Source organism: Lepisosteus oculatus, chromosome 3, assembly GCF_040954835.1.
Source record: "Lepisosteus oculatus isolate fLepOcu1 chromosome 3, fLepOcu1.hap2, whole genome shotgun sequence".
NCBI classification, from domain to species: Eukaryota; Metazoa; Chordata; class Actinopteri; order Semionotiformes; family Lepisosteidae; genus Lepisosteus; species Lepisosteus oculatus.
The window spans coordinates 46,812,795-46,832,539 of NC_090698.1; the positions used below are offsets into that span (position 1 = coordinate 46,812,795).

General features: G+C 41.0%; 1 long non-coding RNA gene across 1 annotated transcript; it reads left to right on the forward strand.

The window, feature by feature from the left end:
- Positions 1 to 10,093: 10,093 nt before the first annotated feature.
- On the forward strand, positions 10,094 to 13,384 carry LOC138237862 (uncharacterized). The gene is made up of 3 exons (XR_011189173.1): positions 10,094 to 10,186; positions 12,275 to 12,386; positions 13,285 to 13,384. It is a non-coding gene; the product is annotated as an uncharacterized lncRNA (long non-coding RNA).
- Positions 13,385 to 19,745: the final 6,361 nt, after the last annotated feature.

Sequence of the window (19,745 nt, forward strand, 5' to 3'; positions counted from 1 at the left end):
AGCCGGAGAATCCAACACATTCATCCTTCATGTACCCCTGCTCGTGCAATCAACGCACTGCTGAATGGAGGTCTGAGGTGAGGGCAGAAATATACAGAATAGAATAATACCCAGAATCTTAGGGTCTGACTTCAGGAGCTGTGAAGGGTCATTTACGTTTCACGGAGCTTTAAATCAAAGCATGTACTAAAGAATGTTTACTACAATGCTAATATCCATTCATTTTCTAACCACTTTCTTCAGTTTATGGTCATGAGTTAGCTGGAGCCTATTTCTGCAAACAGTGGGTGTAAATCAGGCCAAACCTTGGACTTGTCACCAGTCCGTCACAGGACAGACACACAGACACGGACACGTGCACACTCACACCAGAAACACATGAGAACACACAAGCAGATAGCACCCCAGGTCCTGGTGGAGAGGATGGGCGCACGTAACCTCCCCAGGGAACTCACCAGCTGCATCCTGCCTGCTGCCACTCGGCTGGCACAAGACGCCTCCCAGGAAACCAGGTACAAGCTTGCTCTTTTCCTAGACGGGTAAGATGGTGATTTCCTTCAAGGAGCCAGCTTTGCAACTCCGTGGTGCAATGAGTCTCATGCAAAGATTTGTCATTTCAGACACTTTGGACAGCGGTTGCTGTCTTCCCTGAAGCACCGACTTTGAGCAAAAGGTACTGTCTGTGATCTGCGGTCCTGTATTTTACAGTACAGCTCTAATTTTAAAACAGAAACATTTCATTTCCTTTAAATTGAAAATGTAGGTCTAAAATTTATAAAATCACAATCTACATTCACAAACACTTAATAGGGGACAATATACATCATTAACAGCCGGACTGTTTAATTTATTAAAATGAATATTACATGTAGTATGTGCTCTAGAAACTTGCAGATGATTAAATATTGTAATACATTTCTACCAATGCATTTTTTAGGTTATTCTTTTTACATTTATAGTACTTAGCACAAAAAACTAATCTGGAATATTTTTAGCTTCCAATGTATTTAAAGGTATCGCTTACTAATTAAAAACTACTTTATTTTTGTCAATGTATGTTATTCATAATCAGTGAATGAATTAAAGTCATTACTGAATTGTGTGAAAGATGAAAAATGAAAGTACTGTGGCAGGCCTGTTCTGGTACACCCTTAATTAAATGCAGGTGGGCTGGAGCTTGAGGCTCCCAGTGATGTTGCTTGACTGATTGATGGACGTATTGTATTCTGTATGCTTCATGCACATGATCACCCAGCCCGTCTGTCTATCCTGGTGCCAACTTCCACCTTTACCAACTCTCCCACCTTTGTGTCTGTTAGACTTCCAAGTGGAAGAAGAGACGTAATGGTGGAGAATGAAACATCACAGTGAAGACATCAGAAAAGACAGAACTTGTGTTATTTGTGTTTATACTATTCTCTGCTGTTTCTTGGTGGTTTCAAGTGCTTAATAAAGTCGTTATTTTGAAATCATAATTGACCTTGCTTCTCCATTCTTTATGTATTGCCTGTGGCTCATATGCCTTAGAATGTTGGCTCAGTACTTGTTCAAGCACATCATGGAAACATAAATGCAGTGGTATTGCTGTACTTACATTTATTCCCCACCCTTTCTGTACTGTATGTATTGTAATGTTATAGTTATTTCTTGAACTAATTTCTGCCACTAACGACAGTCTAAGTTAAGTTGCTGAAGTTGAAGTTGCACTTCCTTTTTAGTTTCTACTTTTACTCCCAAGTTTGATTTACTGTTTATTATGAAGATGTCTATGGCGTTAACTCTGTCTATCAATGCCTTTGAAGATTTGGAATACTTGAATGGGTCCTTCCGAGAGTTCTTTTAACCTGACAGCATAGGAAATTCCTTTCAATCCCAGAAAGTATCTGGCTATTTTCTTTTGACTGATTCAATAGATCTCTTGTGTAAACACCATTCAACACAAACTTTCCAATCACAGTATACTTGTCCAAAAACAGAATCTTACCATTGTTGATACAGTATGTTCTCTTCAGTTTGGCTTGGATGTGTGGTCCCTTCAGGAGTATATTTTGATTGAGTGAAGGATATTTTGCATGTAAATGAGTGAAAGATTGTGGAAACTCTGAAGCAATCTGAACCCTAACCCTAACCCTAACGCAGATCTATAGCTTGGGTTATATACACTGCATTGCCCTGAGGGAGAATGTTGTCAAAAATGCCCTCAAAGAAAATGTTTGCAAGAAATTGATAACACTTATCAAACCCTTGCATTTTGCATGGAATGTACATGTATTTTATGGAATAAAGCCCAGAGTTTTAAGGTATACCTGACTGTTACCATAGTGCGTAACTAACTGGAACACTGCGGGACCGCTGTGTGCATACATTCACACTGCGAGAAATACTGGTCAATATGGGTTCGTGCAAACAACCCGCATATGACCACAGGAAGTCAAAACATCATTGAAACAAACTCAAAGTAGTCTCCAGTTATCTAGCCTATAAGCAGGGAATAAAGCTTGGATTTCTGAAACCCTTTCTTTATGTCCTGTTTTCATTCAGGTAAGAGTCAACTATATACTGTACACAATACTGCTGACAGACAGACAAAGCCTTGTGGTGTGAATCTTTTTTCTTGGTTTTATTTAAAGTGGCACTATGCAGTGGGATGCTGCTCATAAGCCAATAGCATTTAAACGACAATACCTAGAATGCTGCAACTAAGTGTTTTACACACGAGGCAAGTCCTCTGACCTTTCCCAGCCTTGCTTTGGGTTGTGAAAGTTTTTCATTTTTTTAATGAATCGACACTTGACACATGCCTCCAATGTAATGAATCTTTATTACTTTTTCTTATCAAAAAATCAATTTAAACTCTCTAGTTATTTTTAAACTTCTTACTGAACTATGGAACAGTTGCAGGGTTGCTATTTCTCTTCCATATTGGCAAACATGGAAAAAACTAAAATATAACCCTATTTTAAATGTAAAGTTTTTTTTTCCTTTTAAAACAACAGAAGTCTTCACATCTGAGGAAAAAATGAAGACATCATAACTTAGGAGAAGTCCTCATTGGTTGCAAAAATGATAAATTTTAACGAAACATTTTGAAATATAATGAAACAAATTAAACATTGCTATTTCTCATGGCCATGAGAAACCCTACAGTTCGCCTACCAGCCCAGAGTTGGTGTGGAGGATGCGATCATCTACATGCTGCAAAGGGCCTACTCACACCTGGACAGGGCTGGCAACACTGTAAGGATCATGTTTTTCGACTTCTCCAGTGCCCTCAATACCATCCAGCCCTTACTTCTAAGGAGGAAGGTGGAGGAGATGCAAGTCGATCCCTCCATGACCTCGTGGATCACTGACTACCTGACAGGCAGACCACAGTCTGTGAGACTTCAGAACTGTGTGTCTGAACAGGTAGTGAGTAACACAGGGGCACCTCAAGGGACAGTTCTTTCTCCATTCCTCTTCACCCTTCTATACTTCGGACTTTAAGCACAACTCAAAGTCATGCCACCTGCAGAAGTTCTCAGATGACTCTACAATTGTGGGATGTATCAAGGGTGAGCAGGAGGAGGAGTACAGAGGACTGGTCAGCAGCTTTGTGGAGTGGTCTGGGGTGAACCACTTGGAACTGAATGTAACAAAGACAAAGGAACTGGTGGTAGATTTCAGGAGGAAAAAGGTCAAACCTACTCCTGTCTACATCCATGGGAGTGGCGTGGAGATGGTGGACTCATACAAGTACCTGGGAGTGCACATCGACGATAGACTGGAATGGTCTAAGAACATCGAGGCCATCTATAAGAAGGGACAGAGCCGACTTTACTTCTTGAGGAAGCTCAGGTCCTTCAATGTATGTAGTAAGATGCTACATATGTTCTATCAGTCAGTGGTAGCGAGCGCCATTTTCTACGCAGTGGTATGCTGGGGCCCTGGGATTAGAGCAGTGGATTCTAAAAGGCTGAACAAGCTCATCAGGAGAGCAAGCTCTGTAATACGGTCTGACTTGGACCCCTTGGAGGTAGTGGCTGAGAGGAGAATCATGTTGTCATGGACAACATCTCCCATCCCCTCTATGACAGGCTTGTAGAAATGAAGAGCACGTTCAGCAATAGACTGATTCATCCACGGTGCGACAGGGAGCGCTACAGGAGGTCATTCTTGCCTTCTGCTATAAGACTGTACAATGCATCCACCTTGTGTCTGAGCAGAGGCAACATTGACAGTGATCTGTTTCTGGACTGAACGCATCTACACATCTACTGCTACATCTGTTCTTTTTCTTTTCTTTTCCCGTTTACATCCGTTTTTTGTGCAATACATGCCAGGGACCCGTGCAATACATTTATATTTATATCTTTATCTATATTTACATCTATATTTACTGTATATTCATATGTGTGATACAATTTTTCTGCTTACTGTTCTGTTCTAGTTTGTTCTTTGTGTGTCCGGACTGTGAGTAGCTCTTTTAGTGCACCCTCACTGTACTGATTGTATTGTATGTATTGTACTATTATTATTATTGTATCATTTGTTACACTGTGGCTGTGTTGACTGTGTAAAGCTGCTGTTGCACTGCAATTTCCCTCACGGGATCAATAAAGTATCTATCATAAAAAGCCACACACACACAAAAACCTTTTCAAGCTACGCTGCGTGTAAGTTCAAAACATCTACCGGTAATACATGGAACTAATGAAAATATGTAGACCTATGTTTCTTTCACAGTCTGAGTAACAAGCAAAACAAAATCCAAAAAATGAAAATTTTTGGAATTTAATAAATCCCAGTCAGACCGATGTTTTAGGTCTCAAAAAGAGGACATGCTAAATGTCACACCCCACACTCTCCCTCACAAAGGCCATTACATTCCCAAACCCACTGTTTCACAATCTCATTCCTAATTGAACTCATCACATTCCCACATGCACCAGGTTCCATAAATTCTCACTCCCAGACCAATTATCCAACCACGTCTCTTTCCCTTTAGTATTTAAAGTTCCCTCACGCCAATTTATGCTCCCTATTGAGAAGCCTCCCAAAGTATCCTCTTGTGTGTTTCTAAATTTTTTGATTGATCTGCTGGTTCCTAATCTTTGCTCCTGCCTTTTTGACCATTCTCTTTGGATTTTGTTTTTTGGATTGTCTTTCTGGGATTTCCCTAGTTACTGGACTCAGTGCTTCTCCAATTGACTAAGTCCCTGGATTATGTGTTTGGATTTGTCCCTGTGCTACTCCACATTATACAGGATTTGTGGTTCTGCATAAGGATCCTCTTATTCTGCTGATTGGTTCCCTGACACTAAATACTCAGCAATGACATTCATTAAATGCTCTCTTTTAATCAAATTTACATACATTTTTTTTGTGTTGCCCTCTACTAATAAAGTGAGCAGAGTTTGGGTTTAAGGTGCATTCAGACCCAGCTAAAAGGCTTTGTTTTGGCTGTTCTGGACGACTTGGAGCATGCCCTGACTGGCCTGAAAGTTAAGGCATTATTTTCCCATGTTTTCAGCTTGTAGAAAAAGAGTAAAGATAATGTGCACACCTTCCTTTGATATATCTAGTGTGGAGTTGTCTGTCTTTCTATAGCTCAGATAAACCTGAATGATTAATTGATGCAGAATTCAATGATACAGTAAAAGATGGGCATCTAACAAACTCAGTTTTATGTTCCACTCAAGGAAACTCAGTTATGGTTGGCCATTTATAAGAAAAGATCACTTTATTGGCCATATTCAACTTCTTGTATAAGGGATTTGTCTTTTTGCATACTCCAACTTGCTCTCCATGAGACACGGACTGGGAGAGAAGCTTGAGGCTCGAGCGCAGTGTCAGCCATTTACAGTATAAAGCACCCCTGGAGCAGTGGGGGTTAAGGGGCCCTTACTTAGGGGTGTATGCTATCCTTGTATAATGTGTGATTGGATGTGCAGAAAAAATAATTTATTATCTATATGAGCCTAAGTGGGATTTAGATCCAGTTATGACCATAAGTGAGAAGAGATGGGAGTTCATGCCTAGTTATTTAGTAAACATAAACTAATTTTCGACCAGTCTTTTGATGTTGTTAAGGAAGGGCTAAGGCATTAGAAAGCAAGGCATTAGCAGGACACAAGTGCCCTGCAGACTCCAAAGTTGTTACAACGCAAGCAATAGCACCTTGGTACAGCTAACTGTTGTAATTCAGCACCTAATTTCTACTGTTTTGTCAAATTAATTTGCCTTATTCTTTCAAAGACTGTACTGTGTGGAATGGGGGAGCTACACATTGAGATCATTCATGATCGAATAAGAAGAGAATATGGCATTGAGACTCACCTTGGACCACTACAGGTGGCCTACAGGGAAACCATCTTGCAGTCGGTTTCCACCACAGGTATCACATTCACACCTCGGCACAATATGCCAGTAATATCTTCACTTTGACAGGTAACAATTGCTTGTGCTGTATATCAGTGGTCATCAGTTTCTTAGAGGGCTCATCATTGATAACATGTCACAATTCCTCTTCACAAGGATATAGGATGTGTGTTCTGCAAAATGACTGCAGGTTTTTTAGGTGTCTCAAATCACATGTCAGCATTTCTGCCTGGTGTGCATTCCAGCCAATATTTATGAAAGTATGGATTGTTTCTTTTTTCTGTGTCTGTTAGTAGAAAATGCTTTCGTTTTTTTCTTTCATTTCCCTACCCTCTACAGAAGCTTGACCCATTCTAATCTGCTGCAGAGCCTGCTGTTCTGAAACTATTCCTGAGTGTCGTCGTTCTCCCTTTGTCAGACACATTGGACAGAAGCATTGGAGACAAGAGACACCTGGTGACAGTTGAGCTGGGAGTGAGCCCCTGCGCAGAGGGTAGCTCCACTGCTGCCCCTGCCATCAGCTTTGAGGACAGTGTGGAAGAGCAGCTTCCTTTGGATGTGAAACAGGCAGTGGAGAATGGAATACAAAGTGCTTATCTCCAAGGTAACGGGGCTCTTAAATGGATTTGGGCTATCAGTGACAGGCAGTTTTCTTTGGTTATTGAAGCACCATTATTTGGGTCAGTTTCAGATTCTGATACCAAGAATGGTTTCCAATATAGAGGATGTGTACTATAGCTTGACAAAATGTCCAAAAAATGTTTATCCCATTTGATATTGCAATAATAAAGTCATGTATGTGAAGGCTCACCTTGAAGCATTGTTTTTAAGCACTACAGTTTGCATAAACTCTGGTTGTTTACATATCTTTTGTTTTGAACAACTTTTCATTTAACTTCTTAAGAGTCAGTAGTGGAGATCAAGTTCTGGTGCTAGGGTGTCAATTTTTACTGACGTGTTTGAAATAGTGATGTACATTCTGTAAATTGTATAAGTCCTCTAGAATTATACTTTCATATGTTATGCTGTCTAATTAACTAAGGTAAGGAGTATTTCATATTTATGGTGTATACACAGCTGAAGAGAGGTTCTGAACTACTCAGCTTGAATTAGGTAGTGTTAAATGATGATGTATGGGTGTGAAAGCTAGACCCTGAAAAAAGCTGACCGAAAGAGGATGGATGCTTTCAAGCTATTGGTGCTAGAGAAGACTGTTACGGATACCATGGACAGCAAGGGTCACCAATAAAGAGGTTCTGGAGCGCATCAAGCCAGAAATCTTGCTTAGGGAAAGATCACCAGACTCCGGCAATTGGAGAAAGCAAATATGCTTGGAATGGTCAGTGGAACAAGAAGACGAGGCCACCAAAGAACGCGGTGGCTCGACGCCAACAAAACGGACACTGGTTTAGCTATAGAACAGCTGAAAGGGAAAGTCCAAGACCGGAAAGCGTGGCGAGAGATGGCCTATAGAATCGCCGAGAGTCGGATCCGACTGACCGGATAACATCATCATCATCAAATGATGATGTGGATGTGTAAGTGCACTGTCAAAAAAGCTTCTAAAAAGCTGCAATTTTACATGTTTGTCCATGTGCTTTCTACATATGCAGCCATTTCCTGATTCTCCAATGCCATTCAAAGTAATTCCAGGTCCACTGCTGGGGTTCCCGGTGCAGGATGTGGTCACTACAGTTTACTCTGTCAGCATACAGCCTGGGACATCAATGGCCATGGTCTCAGCCTGTGTGTCTCGCTGTATGCACAAGGTAACATTGGCTCAAAAGGAAAAGATGAAGACTAGGATAATCATGCAGCACAATACAATTTCTTCAACCCGTTTGAAATCATGATGGAAGGCTCATTTCTAGAAAGTAGTCCCCTAAATGAATAAACCGATGAAAGAAAACATGAGAGAAATATATGTAGAAAGAAAAGTCATTGCTTATTGCAAGACAGAAGTTAAAGATGCAATTGTTAAATGTTCTGAGTAGCCCAGGGCACAATACATAGAGGTTAGAAGTGTTGTGCTGTTTTTTACAATTGGCTTTGTTAGACCAATATGCTAACAACAAAATCAGTTTGTTTTCTTTCAATTTGATTTAAAAATACAACTCAAATATCAAATGCTATATTAAATGTTTATTGCTGCAATTTAGTCTTAATCTATTCAAATTTATCGATGAATAGACGGGCCAGAAGACTGGGTTTTTAGTGACAGAATAAATGTTTATATTTTTTATAGAACATTTAAGCTTGTTTGTCCTTCAGGTTTCATTACAATATGGGCATTGTTGTTTAAAAACATATTTAACAAAGTATTCATCAGGAAACAATGGAGTGTGATGGGAGTGAGCATTTCTTTACAAAAACGACTTTTCTTTTGTTCATCTTTCTCACAGGGTTACTTCACAGTCCTTTGCGCTCTGACATCTGGCACTGCCACCTTCACACTGGAACTGTCCAGCTACGAAGCCATGACTGCCCATGATCAGAACACCCTTCTCAGCCGAATGACAGGAGTGGCATGAAGCCTTCAGCCAAACATGTTTGAAACAAGGAGTACAAGAAACTATTTAACTCTTGAAAGCATCAGGCTCATACAAAATGTAAACTGGGCTTTGTCTTTTAAGAAGGGGTTGAAAAGACCTGCATTTCCTTTCATGTGTTGTCATCCATTTTGCTGCAGGATATAACTTTGGAAACACACTAAACTGACTTCAAAGTTTGGAATTACCAGCTACAATTCTCTTAATAAATTATGTACAAAAGCTCTAAGAGTAGGATAGGTGATTGTTATGGATAAATTAAGATGTACTGAACAAAGTAACATTTTACACACATCAATAAAAAATTAAAATGCAGAAGCATTAAAAACGACCCCAAGAAAGCTAGTGCCTTCTTCTTTCAGTCTTATTTCCACAGTGGAGTCTTAGGTCATGGTTGAACTGAGTTTAACGGGACATATTTTAACATGGAGTGCTGCTAGGGCTGCAAATATCAGTACCTCTTCCAACAGGAGACACTTTAATGTTCAAATGCGGGACTTTCTGGGTCACAAGGGTCGGCTGGCAACCGTACTCGCCTCAAAAGCAAAGGAGTCCTCACGCGTCATTCTGTTGCGGTGGGAGACATGAGTGAGCACAGTGTTGATGAGCAAGTTGCTCAAACCTAACGTTTCCGAAGGGGTGGAACTGAAGTACGGGAATAATCACGAGGGTGGAGCATCGATAGTGTTACACCGAGATAACAGATTTGCAACTTTTTTTTTAGTCAAGAAGCAATGCAAAGAAGAACAATCTCCCACTCCTCCTCACTGAAACATTCACCGCAGTGGCAGCTCCTCCACCTTCTTCATCTCAAAACGCGACTCTAGCTCCACAAAAAAGATGAACGAGGTCGGATTTTGTAATTGGAATTGCATTTTCCAAATTCCAAAGTTGCAAATTTATTTTTATTTCTATTAATAATGTTTAATCTTCGGGTAAAATATTTGTTTCACCGGAGCATTTGTTTTCAATTAACCTGAACGTCATTTTCGCAGATCGCGTCTTATATAGGTCACGTGCTCAATCTGTAAAGCGCCACGCAGCGATCAGCGCGTCATCTCTGAACTCACAATTGCATTATTACTGAGAGAGTGACGGATTGCTCAAGGGGTTAAAATGATCGTAGTTTCTCATAGGTTATTGCTTTAGCTCATTCTCTTCGTCAGGGCATATATATAAAAAAAACGTATTGTACACCCGGTAGTAATAGTCAAGAGAGTGGCAAACTATTGCAGCAAAACCTTCCCGGATTAGGAATACCGCAGCAAAGCAGAAAGGTACCTAAAGATTTTAGGAGTAGTTACAGTACCCTTTAAGAGAAGTTGCTTTCACTGAGACTTTATCTGGTATAACATTAGTGTTTCACTATTTTTCTATTAGTTAGAAATAGTCTGGTATAATATTTTAAAAGTACATTAATATGACGTGCGTGTAACACAAGAACAGTAAACTATGGTGCAGAAAAAAAACTTGCATGGCAGCGACAGTCTTATTTTTGTGCGGTTACTGCGCATCTGCAACCCTGCAACTTCGTAAAGATCAGGCGAAGTCTATTTTCTGAATTGGACTGCTTGTTTCTACACTGTGTAACCAAAGTGGTAAAAAATACTGTTTTTTTACATTGGGTGTCCGCGGAAATCTGTCGATTTTCCGTTACGACCAGCTTCAGTAAAATGTCGTGCAAACGGTGCCCTTCTACACGCTACTTTGTGCAGAAGGTATGCAGAGGAAGGAGCATGAGAGCACCAGAATGAGCTCCCGTTTAACTATCCTGAAAGCAACGAATTCGTTTGATAAAAATCGATGTGTATATCAATGAAGATGTAAATTTGTACAGTTCAAGATTTGTACAAACTTGTGGGAGGGCATGGGGGTGTAGCGACGCTTTCCAGCACGTGGTGAACCGATGCGACCGCCTGTAAGAGATGGGAGTCGCAAACGCATCATTGTCCGAGGATCGGAGCAACAGAAACGTTTTTTTCAAGACAAGCAGTATCTTCATTCATATTTTTATCAATAGAAATACAAACATACCCAAAAACGATATAAAAAAACAGTGGGGTGTGAATTCGAGCACTGGTCTTGTTACTTTTGAATGTGTGCTTACTTTATTCACCTACTGTAAGACGTTTTTTTTACACCAGAACCACACATCGTATTAAGAAAATACATCTTTCCCGTTAAACATCTAGTAGCCAGTTCTGTCTAGTTCTTCTTGTGCCAGTTCTTCTAGAAAACGTCACCCATGTCATGAAATACAGTACATACTCTGTATGCACAATCCGTATCTCTACTGAATTTCTTTCAGTCTTCAAAGTACCTTTTTTTCTTCTTATGTTTTATTGAGCTGTGGGTGCTTTTAACAGGATTCCTAGTTAGGTGTCTTAAGGCCCAATCTGGGCTCCTTGAAGTAGCAGCTAGAAATGGGATCCATACACAGTTAGGGGTGGCTTCTCTTTGTTCTTCAGATTACAATCTGTATGTCTAATATTTTTTTTAAATCATCAAGGAGCTGAGTTGCATTAACATTCATCTTTTATAAACATGCTGCTTATAAACTCTGCAAGTACAAATCAGCAAATAGATAATATTAGCAGTAAGTACAGCCCCCTATTACTGTTTCTCCAGTTGTAAATTATAGAATAGAACTGCCTGCTTAGAGTTTGCTGCATTTTGGTTTATGAAATCATTAAGAAGAGATTTAGGACAGTCTATACAGGTCTGAATGTTTGTAATCCCATATTTTTCGTGTTTGATTTATACATTCCATTACATCTGTCAATATGCGATGTTACTATTGTAATGCTTGAGTTGAGTACAGATAACACATCACAACTCTTTGAGGAGTTTTGCTTGAGTGTCAGTTTTAATACTTGTCATTTTTAAAGTAGCAAATCAGAATAGTTTGTAATGAAAACTGTGTTAAGTAAGTAGACTGGATCCAGTGATATCACTGTCCAAATTTGGACATTTTATTGAAGCAAACAGGATTTTACTGTTTGGACTCCTTGGAAGAGAAGGAGATTACATAAGCTACTACTGTTCTTGAGTCCTCAGGTTCATGTTCTCAAAAGAAATGAAAGTAGAGATGATGAGCTGAGAACTGTACTTAAATTGAATACAAATTATCACTATATCAGCTGTCTGTCAACATGGTAGCTAAAACTGATCTACATGTTTTAAATGTCTCTTGCACTCTTTCTACATCAAATATTTAAGGATATTCAGATTCAATTACAGTACATGGAAATGATAAAATATGTAAATTAGTAAAACATGCATTTGCTACAAAAACTGCTGTTTTTCTGGAAATCAGACATTGAGGATTAACAAGCACTAAGAACTTCATTGTTCCTGCCTCTCAGATGGACAGAGATCCCTGGTCTCCCCACCTGAGTGGCTCCTCTGAGAAAGACCTGCAGTTCACTAGAACAATGAATATAAGTCAGAAAAATGCCAAACGTGCCAAACGCATTGGTAAGTACCTGATTTATACTTTCTAGACTATTAATTTCAGGCTGAGTAATGAGTTGAGAACTGTAGTTATCAGTGTGTATACAGTCTATTTTGAATTCTTTAGCTAATTCTGAATCCAGAGAAAAAGGAGTAATTTAGGCTTGCATTAACTCCACCAAAATCATTCCAAACATTTCTGTCCATGGTGTGGTAAAAGAAAGTGAAGTACATTTCCCTCCTTGTGTGAGGAAAAAGACATGTGCTCCTGGTAGGGAGTAGTCTGTGTCAGTAACATGCAGTATGTTGGCAGGGCTGGAGGAGGTGAAGTGGGTTGTGCGTGTGCAGTGCTATATGCATGAAACACCAGGCACATTGAGAGGTCTTGCATGATTAGCAGTTGCTGAACAAAAAGATTTTCTGCTGTCCCTGTCAGAGCTGAGGATGTGATCAAGATAAATTGAAATTAAGACTAAATTAACAGAGCTTTGATGGGATTAACCTGCTTTGCCAATGTGCACTGATTCCCATTATTGGTGTTTGTGTGGTCACCTGTTTTGTTGATTCCTGGCTTTTCAATGCATCTGCCCTCTGCTGCCTCTATTTCTTCTCCCCTGTCCCAAACTCTGTCATGGCAAAATACAGTAGCAGCTTGTTCTGAACTTGGCAGCAAGCTAGGGAGTAAGATTATTCCTCTTCAGAGACTGATATTTGTAACTGATCAGTATTAAAGCAATGTTTCTCAACCCTGCTTCTGGAGTATCTTTTAGTTTTCCTTCCAGCTGGTGGTACAGTGGTGAGCACTGGCTCACTTCCTGGCGTGCTATCTGCAACACTAAATTAAATAAAGTGGTTAGAAAATAAATGTGATCTAGTTGCTTTTTTTATTTTTCATGAATGCCTTTCCTACTGTGTCCTTCAGGTGAAGCCCTTGAGAATTGCCCTGTGCTAACTAAAGCCACGCTTGTGCGTTCTCGCTGCTTCTCCAATGGAATCAAGCCTGTGCCGCCGAACGCCCAACCCAGGTCTGTCCATGACACACGGCCCTCAGAAATGTACACATTGCAGACACATTCAGAGCAATTAAAATGCTGCCTTTACAACTCAAGACGGTTGTGGCTTTCATAAACAGTGCACTGAAGCTCGTTTTCCAAACTTGTTACTCAGTTTTTGCTTACTGCCACACAGGTAGCCTACTACTTTTAGAAACATCTTTTCTGTTTTTGTGTGGGGGCTGGAGTGAAGAGTGTTGATAAAATTAGCTTGTTGTTGTCCAAGCTTGCATCTTTTGTGGTTTTATGTGCTTCAAAGCAGGACTGTGAACTTGGCAAGGGAGTGAACACAGTTGACAACACTGCTCGAACTCTGTAAAGATGACAGAGCAGTGTTTATCATTTTTTCACTTTTCTCCACTGTCTCCATTTGTGTCTTGCCTGCAGGTCCGATAACTCCCCTTCATCAGTAGCAAGGCCTCGCTTGGCTGGAGTCCCCTCCAGAAGGCTGATGGCTGCTTCGAGAGTGGAGTACAGCCCCAACCAAGGTGCTGACAGCTGGAGCTGCTGGCCTGTCATTTGTTTGAATGTGTTTGGTTGTGTGTATGAGTGTGTGCTGAGTAACCATCTGTGGGACTGGGCAAAATGGAAAGTAACCTAATCAGTACAGCTCTAGGTTTGAGCAATACAGGACAGTAGAGGTTGAAACTTCCTGTCTGCTGGGACTCATTTAGAGTTAAAGAGATAAAGAAATAAAGAACTTGCCTATTTTCCTTCTTGGTCGGTTCTTGCATTTGCCCTCCTTGTGTTGAGGTTGGTGCGAGTGTCAGTGTGTCTGCTACTGTGGGCTGTGGTGTTGTGAGATTGGTGAAAAGGGTGACATTTCTGAAGGGTGTTGAGAAATTTTGACCTTGTTTTGCAGGGGTGACCTCAGATGTGAGTGAAGTGGGACAGCAACTGATCTATTCTAACGGGCCTGCTGAGCCTGAGGAGGACAGGCAGATAGTGGTGTCCCCTCCTGCTGCCAGACCCCCGGGCCGAGTGCCCCGCAGAGTGTCCAGAATCCCCACATGTGAGTCGGCAGCACCATTGGTTAAGATGTCACTAATGATAACAGGGACTGGTACCAGAGTTACATACTGTACAAAAGCTCACTGGTAACAAAAACTCTCTCATGGCCTGTAAAGAGGGATTTATTACAGACTTGATACTATTTCTTTCTGACATCCGACCTTCGTAACTGTATATAAAAAAAACTTACCTTTTTATCCATGATCCAGGATTCTCCAGCAGCATTGAAAAGAAATGTTATTATAACTAATAACAACTAATCTGTTTCAAAGACCTTTAGAACTCTCAAGGACTTGTGAACTGATCTGTAGACAATGGGCACAAATCAAGCCGCGCTAGAGATAACAGCACAACCCAGGATTTATTGAACTCTGAGGTGTGGCCATGCCAGTTCACATTACTGTACACATTACAGTTCCAGCTGTACCAACACACCAACAGATGGCGTGACAGAGTTTTGAGTATTGGGTGTGAAGTTTTGGTTCTGTAAGGCAGTAGATCATCAGGTGACAAAAGCTCACAAGGTGATGATATCTCCAGATTCACCGAGAAAATCCCAAGGAGCTCCTTCAGAGTAAGCAAACTCATTTGCAGTAGATTCTGGCCAGAATACAGGTGGGTTTTGTTTTTGTTAACCCCAGCAACTCTGCTTCCCCCACCCAGTTATCCCAGAGCCTTACCAACCCCAGGTTTCAGGGAAGAAAGGGCTCCTGAGGATGTCACAGAACAGTGGTGGAGAGGACTCGGACATGCAGTTCCTGAGCCCCACCAACCCTTCTGACAGAGAGAGAGGTGGAAGACTGGTAGTGGTTACAGTCAGGTTGATTTGCACAACTTGACTTCCATGTGGTGAAAGAGCAGGGGACTTGATGTAGTGTTTTAGCAACAATGGCAACTTGTTAGGAAGATTGCCATCCTGACTAACCACTACAGCCTTCACAGTAGACAAGCAGTCCTCACCCTTTATTCTTCTTAAAGGTGAAGTGGAAATATAGTTTCCTCTCAGAATGTTATGTTCAGACAGTATGTGTAAGCCCTGTCTGTGTTCTTCAGGTGAAGCCCAGGGAAGGACCTTCCCAGAGCTCCTCAGAGCCTCTCAGATGTGCTCCACAACCTGCCGCTGTGTATTCAGTGGGATTAAACCCGTGCCCCCGATCTCTAGAGGCACAAAGACCTTGCCCGACAGGGACCAGGGCATGCCCAGGGACTCCGGAAAGGCCGGCCAGACAGGGCGCCCCTTGGAGCGCCCAACGGAAAATAACCTGCAGGTTTATGGAGAAGAGGAGGCAGTGGACTACGAGGAGGTCAGAACACACCAGGGCCTTTCTAACCCACATATCATCATTTAAATGTGCAGAAAAAGGAAGGGATAAGAGCTTGCTTGTGTAGTTTTATTTGGTTATGTTCTTCAGGAGGTTTCAAGGTTTCATTCCCAAGTCTTTTCTATTTTGCTTTGCACAAAAAGTACAATAAGCTGTGCGAATGCACTGGCAGTGAGAGCCCAGCTGGGTTAGGAACTGAGAAGGAATGTTAAAGGCTTGTGTCTTTTGTGTTCTTCAGAGGCCGAACTCCCTCAGGTTCCTGCAGTACACTGTGGCAGAGGAGCAAGACTTGCTCAGCTCACCCCCACACAACTTCCTCGATGGCATCAAAGCCGGGTCAGTCCACAACAGCTCATGGCCCACAGACACACGCCACCTTTACAAATAACAACGCCTACAAAAAAAGCTGAGACAAAAAAACCCAAAATATACTAAAAGCAACAGTTAACATAGTTGAGCTGCGTCAGCATGCGTAGGCTTCAAAGGAACAACTAATAGATTTATTCCATGCTGAAAAGAGAAGAAAGAAAACACAAAGTTTCGGCTGTGGAGCCTTCTTCAGGTGTGAGTTAGTTAACATATTCAGAATGATGAAGTTGTCTGCTTGTGGATCATGCTGGCATCTTTTTCTTTAGTGGCTTTTACATGCTCCATAGCAGGGCTGTGAACATGGTGATTTTTTAATGTCTCACTGACAGAAAGTGTCCTATATTTACAATGTTTTTTGTACAGATAAAACTTTGTGGAGGGCGCGGTGGACATCACAACATTCTTGCCTGTGGGGTTGGGGATCACAAAATTGACAGCTCTGTTCCAGCTCTGTAAAGATAACTGTCAGAGCAGTGCTGATCGTTATTATTTTTTTCACTTTTCTCCTCTATGTCTCTGTGTCTTCCCTGCAGGTCCGATAACTCCACTCCTTTAGCAGCAAGACCTCGCTTGGCTGGAGTCCCCTCCAGAAAGCTGATGGCTGCTTCCAGAGTGGAGGACAGCCCCAACCAAGGTGCTGACAGCTGGAGCTGCTGGCCTGTCATTTGTTTGAATGTGTTTGATTGTGTGCTGAGAAACCAGCCGTGAGACTGGGCAAAACTGAACAGTAATTAAACATTACAGCTTGGGTTTTGAATGGGGCAGTCTGTTTCAGTTTTTTCTTTTCTAGACTAGATTACTGCATTTCCTACACAGTAGCTGTTCATTATTGCTGCCTACTGGGTCTTATTTAGAGATAAAGAAATAAAGAATAACACCTGCCCACATTTTTCTCAGTTGATTTTGGCATTTGTACTTCGGCATGAGTGTCAGTGTGTCTGCTGTTGTGGGTTTTGACAGGTGAAGGGTGTTGAGAAATGCGGACTTTGTTTTGCAGGGCCTGGTGAGCCTGAGGAGGACAGGCTGATAGTGGTGTCCCCTCCTGCTGCCACACCCCCGGCCCGAGTGCCCCGCAGACTGTCCAGAATCCCCAGACGTGAGTCGGCTGCACCATTGGTTAAGATGTCACTAATGATAACAAGGACTGGCTCTGAAGGATAATTTCAAAACACAGACATCCCATTCCAATTGGTCAAATTCCCATGCATGAACACAACCTACTGTACGTGATTTCTTCTCCTATTATTATTTTCTGAGGAAAAACAGAGGAAAATTAACTATTAAGCTTTGATTCTTTGTTAAATTCTGCATTATGTGATGCATTATGTGATAGTTAGCCCACAGAGGAATGATAATGTCAGATGGGAATGCAAGCTTTAACTAATCTAATGTAGTCAATGTCACTCTGGATCATGATGATAGACTGTGATAGACTCTGTGTCAACAAATGTGTAACTTTGGGAGAGATGTGATGTTTTTTAAGTCATAACAATTTGTTGGTATAATTTCTGAGCCTCAATTTGGTGTGTTGCTTTAAGTCTAATCTGGCTATTATCACATTATTACTTTAATATTGTTGTGTCCATTTCAGTGATGCCTATCAGACCATGTAATTAAATCATATATTCCAACTCACTAAAACATTGCTTTGGTCACTTTGCCTCTATAGGAGTGTTGGGGAGCTCCACTCGTGTTGCTTCTCATCAGAGCCTGATGTCGTGCCCTGGGCAAGGCATCAGCACTGGCAACACAAGTGTCGAGCCCCTGGCGCGAGTCTATGGGCAGGCAGTCCAACAGAACAGTTACCCCCAGGTCCAGGAGGTTAGTAAGAGTTCCTTATTTCTCTTTGCTTTTGTTTTGAGTTTTTTACAAACAAAACTTTTGAATTTAAAAAAATGCTCTGTAGGTCTTTCATTTTTGTGTTTCACCAATGTCCTAGTTTTTTATAATACCTTCTACAGTATATTTATTTATAAACACTTCACATCAAGACATCAAAAACAATTTAGACATCAAAAACAATCAAGATTAGTAATAATGTCTCCATCAGCATATGTAGTCTGTATACTGTAATGCCATAGCACACAAGTGTAACTACAGTATATTATGATCAAGTCCTGTCTACGTACTGACCTAATATTCACAACAACAGTATTTGAAGCCCTATACAGACAGTATTCTGGAATAGAATATTAGAGTATTTAGATATAAAAAATACAGCCTGGAAATGAATTGACCCAATAATAACAAACAGCAAAAATGTCTTCAGGGGTTCACTATATAGGAAATAATAATGATACAGGACTAATATGTTTCTTTTTCCATCTATAGTATATTTGGTATTTGAGGGATTTGATCATTTTGGGACCGGCCAGATTGCTTACAATGATCAGACGCAGTTATTTATCTCAGAAATTAAAACATTTTTACATTTTTGTAGACTCTGGTGGATAACTTGTGAAAGCCTTTAGCTTGCTTTTAGAAAACACCTATCAAATCCCTTGCATGGCACTTTCATCTATGTACTGTACTTAATTATATCAGCAGCATTATAGAGTTGCCGTCATATGGCTGTAAGTTATGTTACGGCAGCAAAATATAGAGGAAACTCAAAATAAAATGCAAAAAGGCTTGCCAGATATAATAATAATAATAATAATAATAATAATTGCTTACACTTATATAGCGCTTTTCTGGACACTCCACTCAAAGCTCTTTACAGGTAATGGGGTCTCCCCTCCATCACCACCAATGTGCAGCATCCACCTGGATGATGCGACGGCAACCATAGTGCCCCAGAACGCTCACCACACATCAGCTATCAGTGGGGAGAAGAGCAGAGAGTAATGAAGGCAATTCATAGATGGGGATTATTAGGAGGCCATGATTGGTAAGGGCCAATGGGAAATTTGGCCAGGACGCCGGGGTTACACCCCTACTCTTTTTGAGAAACGCCCTGGGATTTTTAATGACCACAGAGAGTCAGGACCTCGGTTTTACGTCTCATCCGAGGGACGACGCCTGTTTACAGTATAGTGTCCCCATCACTATACTGGGGCATTAGGACCCACGTGGACCACAGGGTGAGTGCCCCCTGCTGGCCCCACTAACACCTCTTCCAGCAGCAACCTTAGTTTTAGCAAACTATGGAAGATATTAACAGACGTTCGGGAGGGATAACAATGACAAGTCAATCTCACACAGCTGTTCCTAATCACCAGCATTATAAAACTAGCTACATACAGTATACTGAACTCCAACACCTCCCTTCGCATTTATCTCAAACATTCCTCCTACGCCCCATCTCCACCTTGCAGCTACCCCTCGGTTCACTCAAATGACTGGGGTTCGAGACTGCTTGTCTTATGGCCAGGAGGCTGCCTATTAACCAGATGGGTTAAACCAAATTTTTCTAGGTAGGTATTGCTAGCATTCACAAAACATTCAGTTCTTGGATGTTGTTGTCCCTAGTGAAATAAATGTTATGAACACAACTCTACTGGCATCCAATAATAATATTTATAAGACGCAGTAGAAAAATATATATAGAATTTATGGAAATGTCTTTAAATTGTGTTTGTGTCTTTAATGATTGGGATTAGACTCTGAATATACTGTATGCGTATGTA